This window comes from Lipotes vexillifer, unplaced genomic scaffold (genome assembly GCF_000442215.2).
Source record: "Lipotes vexillifer unplaced genomic scaffold, Lipotes_vexillifer_v1.1 scaffold657, whole genome shotgun sequence".
Taxonomy (NCBI): Eukaryota; Metazoa; Chordata; class Mammalia; order Artiodactyla; family Lipotidae; genus Lipotes; species Lipotes vexillifer.
The window spans coordinates 812,918-819,567 of record NW_006774518.1 but is presented as its reverse complement, the minus strand read 5'-3'; the positions used below and the strand labels follow the sequence as shown (position 1 = coordinate 819,567).

The 6,650-nt window shown below is 50.8% G+C and overlaps 1 non-coding gene across 1 annotated transcript; it reads right to left on the bottom strand.

Annotated features, from left to right (window-relative positions):
- Positions 1–6,577: 6,577 nt before the first annotated feature.
- TRNAE-CUC (transfer RNA glutamic acid (anticodon CUC)) lies at positions 6,578–6,650 on the bottom strand. The gene has a single exon. It is a non-coding gene; the product is annotated as a tRNA-Glu (tRNA).

Here is a 6,650-nt window from a genome sequence, read left to right as displayed (position 1 = left end):
CTTTGGTTCTCTCCAAGCCTAGGCCTCAGAGTTCAGGAACCTGGTCACCCTCGGCTCAGCAGCCACGGTTCAGTAATGCCAGCTTGGGGCTCGGAAGGCGTCGTCTGCCTTCTGCTTCACCCTGTTTCTAGCCGCTGGCTGGTGCCCACCTCTAGGAACCTGAGGTCAGAGAGAAATCATATCAGCAAGAGGGGGAGTGAGTGAGGAACAGCAGTTTCCTAATTTGGTCAGGGAACACCAAGAGTTACTGAACTCCTGCTTTGTACCTAAAACCCCTCAGCACTGCCCCATGAGGTAACAATTAATGACCCCATTTTAAGGAACCTAAAGTACAGAGATGCTAAGTAATGTGCTCAAGGATACTCCTGGTCCACAGCAGAGTTTGTGTTCAAAGCCTTGACTCTACCACTGAGGACATGATTTCTGCTGTCCCAAAGCCCTCTCTAGAGCAACATTACAGTATTCTGGAAAGAAAGCATGTGCCTGAGGTAACCAGCCCTGGATCTGTCACAAACCACCTTGTACAAGTTTCTTCATTCTGATCTGGTTTTATTGGAAAGTAAGATTAAAGGAGACTCTGTAAGATCCCATCCAGGACCCAAAAATATACGATTCTGTGGATTTTTAATACATACAGATACTTGTAAAGAATGATAATGGAGGGACTTCCCTGGTGGTCCAGTGGTTAAGAGTCTTAGCTCTCACTGCAGGGGGCATAGGTTTGATCCCTGGTCCAGGAACTAAGATCCCACATGCCTTGAGGCATGGCCAAAGAAAAAAAAAGAATGATAATGGTAACAACCCAACAGCAAGTGCTTCTGCAGGGCTCCCAAGGATCCCAGGCACTGGGCTGCCTGCCCAGCCCAGGAAGTTCCTGCTCTGCCCACACATGGCTGAACTCCCACCTCCTCCTACTGACAGCCACTCACTCCGCTTCTCCTCCCTCCAGATGGAATGAAAAGAATGAAGACATAAAAACCTGTTGACTTTCTTCCTTTCACTTTTTTGAAAGGTGGTAGAATTGAAAATGCCAGCAAGGAAAAGGGCATTCAACAATGGAGTTAGTGGCATAGCTAAAAAGAAAGCTGACAGGAAAGGTGCATTCCTGGGAGGTGAAGTTGAGTCCCTCCTTCCCTCCCTCCCTTCCTTTCTTTCAAGACCATCCACAATCATTGCGTGAGAGGGGCAGGTCTGGATTATTCTCCTACCCTCCAGCCAAACACAATGAAAGTAACACTTCAAAACAGTCTCAGTAATAGTATCCTCAAGGTCTGGCTTTCCCGTTCTCCCGCAGGAAAGACCCACCCCTGTCAGTCATTCTCAAAAAGCATTTGCTGCGGGTGGTAGCCTGAGGCCCTCGGTCCAGATTCTAAGCTGGTTCTCTGGTTTGGGAAGGGAGCATGACTATGAAGACTGAAATTTCTGGCAGCTGCTGCCTGCCTCTGGCACTTTTATCTCGATAGTACTTTCTACATCCACACGCCCCAGAGCTCAAGCCGGCTGGGCCGCGATGGAATGAGGCTGGATATAACTTAACAGACTTTCGGCGCAGACCGGTTTATCTGTTCCCGGCCCGTCCCTGCCCTTCCAGAATGTAAATCCCTCGAGGGAATGTGTCGCCATTTTCCAGTTCTCTGAGTCCACCCGATCTCTCTCTAACCCCAAACCCGTCCATGGTTTCCCATAGCAATTCTGAGAACGACTGAAATCCCCACCACACCTGCCAGGCTTCGTGGAGTCCGCCCTCGCCTCCCCCCACCCCGGTGTTCCAGCCACTATTGTTTTCTGCCCTTCGGCCAAGCAAAAAGACCCTCGGACATTAGCCCTTCTCACCCGGTCTTCGGGTCTCTGCTCTGTCCTCAAGGACCCTTTGCAGCTCCTGCCCAGCTCTGCCGGACCAGATCGCGAGCCCACAGGGCGTACCTCCCGTCACTGCGCGCCCTGCCCCACACTCCGGTCTCGGGGCCTCCCGCGGGCAGGGACGGAGAGTTTCGCTCACCACTGCGTGGCACGCTCGTTAATACCCACTGGTTGGGGTTTCTGTGCCCTGAACTGGTCCCGTTGACTGGGACGGCACTGCCCGATGCCTGTCTGCCCCGAAACTTCGTTGCTGGGATCCCGACTTTTTCAGCACGTGCCAGGAGCCCGTCCTCTTCGCCGAGTCCCCCACGCGGCCGGAGTGGTCGGCGCCCTGGGCCATACCCTAACCCAGGTTTCCCCATGGGCCCCAGGGGTTGGAAGCTCCCCCAAGATGCGGGGCGCGATGCTCCCCTCGCCTGCCGAGGTCAGGGGCGGAAGGTTGCGGGACAAAGACCCTTCACTAACTTCCACCACCGCGAGCTCAACTACCCTCTGTCCTACTCACCCGCCGCTGCCGAGGACCGGGACTTTGGGACGTAGGGTTTCCGAGGGGCCAGCGGCGAGCCCGCTCCACTCCAGCGCACGTTTACCGGCTGCCCACGACCCCGTCCCGGCCCCACCAGTGCCTGGCACCGGCCTCGCTCTCCTCGCCTGTTTCCGCAAGGCCACCGTGCACCCTGCCGGGTTAAGCTTGTGGGCCCGCCAAGGTCGAGAGTTCACAGTCTAGGAAGCTTAAAAGGAAGAGGACTCGCCCCGCCCCACTAGCCCGTTCCTCCTACCAATTGCAGCCGCTGGTCCCACCTAGCGCTCGGATCTCATTCCCAGTCCTAATTTAGTCTTGGGGGGAAAAAAGGATTAAATTACCTCTGATTAAAACACATAATCACCAACCACCATCACCTAGAGCCCAAAGGAGAAAAATGAGACCCTTACGCACTCCCAGAAAGAGACTTGGAGGCACACAGCACCTTAAAAAAGCAAAGCAGGGGTTTCTGGTGGCGCAGTGGTTGAGATTCCGCCTGCCGATTCAGGGGACGCGGGTTCGTGCCCCGGTCTGGGAAGACCCCACATGCCGCCGAGCGGCTGGGACCGTGAGCCATGGCCGCTGAGCCTGCGCGTCCGGGGCCTGTGCTCCACAATGGGAAAGGCCACAACGGTGAGAGGCCCGCGTACCGCAAAAAAAAAAAAAAAAAAAAAAAAAAGGCAGGACTGCCCTGGTGGCACAGTGGTTAAGAATCCGCCAGCCAATGCAGGGCACAGAGGTTCGAGCTGTGGTCCAGGAAGATCCCACGTGCCACGGAACAACTAAGCCCGGGGGCCACGACTACTGAGCCTGCGCTCTAGAGCCCACAAGCCACAAATACTGAGCCCGTGAGCCACAGCTACTGAGCCTGTGCGCCACAGCTATTGAAGCCCACGCGCCTAGAGACCGTGCTCTGCAACAAAAGAAGGCACCACAAGGAAGAGAAGCCCCTGCTTGCTGCAACTAGAGAAAGCTTGTAAGCAGCAAGGAAGACCCAATGCAGCCATAAATAAATAAAATAAAATAAATTAATTTAAAAAAGAGAGAAAGAAAGAAAAGTGAAGGCAAACCACTGTGACTTAAATGATGACAGCAGACAGAGGTAGGGGAGCAGAGATGATATGTTCAGGTCAAGTTCTACTTACCTTGGCCACTTACCCAAACCCAGTTTGACCTTTATCAGTAATGCCTTTTTTTTCTTTTCTTTTTTTTTTGCGGTACGCAGGCCTCTCACTGTTGTGGCCTCTCCCGTTGCGGAGCTCAGGCTCCGGACGCGCAGGCTCAGCGGCCATGGCTCACGGGCCCAGCCGCTCCGCGGCATGTGGGATCTTCCCGGACCGGGGCACGAACCCGCGTCCCCTGCATCGGCAGGCGGACTCTCAACCACTGTGCCACCTGGGAAGCCCCTTTTGTTCCTTTTTAAATCAGCTCAACGGAAATCACATTTATTTCCTTTCCACTTAATTAGCATTTACCATATACCATTTTGTATCATGATCATACTTTTTTGTTTTGCGGTACGCGGACCTCTCACTGTTGTGGCCTCTCCCGTTGCGGAGCACAGGCTCCGGACCCGCAGGCTCAGCGGCCATGGCTCACGGCCCAGCTGCTCCGCGGCATGTGGGATCTTCCCGGACCAGGGCACAAACCCATGTCCCCTGCATCGGCAGGCAGACTCTCAACCACTGCGCCACCAGGGAAGCCCCTATGATCATATTTTATATTTCACATTGGCATGGGGTTTTGCAATTTACAAAACAAAAAAACTTGTAAACATAGCCTCCATTAAATCCTCACAAACATCTTGTGAGGTAGGAATTTGTTATTCTGTCTTCACAGATGAGGAAACAGGCTCAGAGATGTTCAGCCTTGCCAAAGCCCACATCTGGTTGTACTGGGACAGGAAACCAGAGCCCCTGCTTTCAAGTTTGTACACTGGAGTCTTGGATCCATGGTTAGTACTGGATGGCTGGCAGATGCAGGTTTTAAATCTCTTAGTGTTCCCAAGGTACCTGACCCTGTGATCTGCCCTTGTGGACAGACCATTCATGTGGGTGGGCTGAGGAGGCTCCCACAGGGTCAGATGGAGACAGTAGGCTGGTGGAGATGGTGATGGAGGCAGCCTGTGCTCAGTGGCAACCCTTAGGGTTCTGGACCTGCCACCTTCCTAACATGGTTACTGGGTACACTCATCTTGAAAAGCAGCATCAGCTTGCTACTGGGCTCCTATTGAAACTAAACACCTGACCCATGGAGGCCTTCTGACACTCTAGCTTAATGCTCACATTTGGGGGTAGGTCAACTTGGACTCAACTTCTAACAAAGTGGGAAGGACCCAATAATCTTCATTTGGAAATGGTATATTTAAGGATGTGGCCTGGCTTCAACATCTCTACTTTACATGGAAAAGTGGCAGATATCCCTCTGGGAAAATCTTTATCCCCTACTCTGCCAACTGAAGCAAAGATGCTGGTTCCATGGGGCTCTCAATTCACAGAGATTCCCTTAAATGCCTGGCACTGGTTCACCGTGGTTTGGCTAGGCTGAAACTCAGCGCTGTCCCTGGCTGATGCAGCCATTCAATCTCATTGCCAGTGATGCAGAGCCAAAAATGGATGCTGTTGCTCCTCTTGGTGGGCAGAACACAAGGCCATTTCACAGCTCTCGCCAATAACCTCTTTGATCAACCTTCCTATAATTTTACTGACTCTTGTGCTGTTGCCTACCTATGTGGTATGCCACTTGAAAAACTAGACTGGTGAGACATCTGTCTTTGGAGCTGCAAACTGTGTAAATAAACCATAACTGCTTATCTAACCATCTGGGTCACTCAGGTGAATGCCCACAAGAAGAGCCTGGTTGCTGATGGAATTGACTGGAATCAAGCTGCTGATGGAAACATGTTTTGTGAAGACAGTCCCCACTGCTGCCTGAGTCGATCATCATACTAGACATGGCAAGACATTCACCATCATAGACTGGGCACAAAGTAAAGGACTCAGTTTCTGATTTGGACTTGCAATTACTGCCAAAAGTTGACTTGTCTTACGATGAGGGAGGCCACATAGCAAGGGCCATTGTCTTCATCAGCTCCTGGCAGATGGACTTCATTGGCTCTTTGACCCCCTCAAGGGCTATCAGTGGTGCCTCACCACTGTTGACACTGTAGGGTACAGTGCTGTTATTCTAGCCCAGCCTTCTCCATCCATACCATTGTGCCCCTTGAAACTAATCTGTGCCATGTGTTTGGCCTCCCAGAAAACACAGCAATGGTTTGCCTTTTATTTGCCTATGCTAAATGGCCTTGCTGATCTGCTTACCATCCCCCTTGAAGGATAAAATGTACTCCTGTTCAACCTTACTGTAATTTGTAGTGCTACTCCAATGAAAGACTCTATAATTAGTTCTATTTAAAACAACACACCAACCTTGTACACCTTATATCCTGAGGCTCAATTTTCAAGCCGCTATGACTTCCATGGTTAAAGATAATATCAGGCATGCTTTAATGAGTTCAAATTCTTATCTCATGTAACTGACTCAGTATGAGGGTTATAGTAATTACCTGCTTTGTCTCCTGCCCCTGTGACCTGATAAGGCTTGTTTCTATTTTGGACTTTCTTAACCCTCAACTATTGGCTCAACTCAGCCTAAGACTCAGACTTGTCCCATCCCTAGTGGAACCAAATTCAATAGTTCTACGTCCTGGATTTGTCAGTGCTTCTATTCCTATTCTTGTGTTTTATCCTGAGTCTTATAACTGTTTGTTTATCTTATTCCTTTGGTACCCTACTCCAGTTCCTTAAATGGGTTCCATTGGTTTCCTTGACTGATCTCCAACTTCTGAGGACTGTTGCTCTTCCTTGGCCTCTTGTTTTCTGTGTCATGCATTCTTACACTTGAATTGTTGATCCCTCTTGCTGCCAAATGCCTATCAGGTCTTCTGCCTGTTGTTGGCACCTTCTCCTTTTCGTTCCACCCTTAACTGTCCATTGGATTTAGCCACACGGAGCTCTTTGCTGATGACTCCACAAAAAGGGATTTGGTGGATTGATGGGCACTGAAACTAGAATGCAGGGAGCTGGTATAGACTTTCTAAGGGATTGGCTTTAAAGGAGTGCAAAGAAATAGCATAGTAGCTTATTTATTCTTTTTTAAAATTTTTTTGGCTGCACCGCTCAGTTTGTGGAATTTTTCCCTGACCAGGGATTGAACCTGGGCCCTCGGCAGTGAGAGCACAGAGTCTTAACCACTGAACCATCAGGGA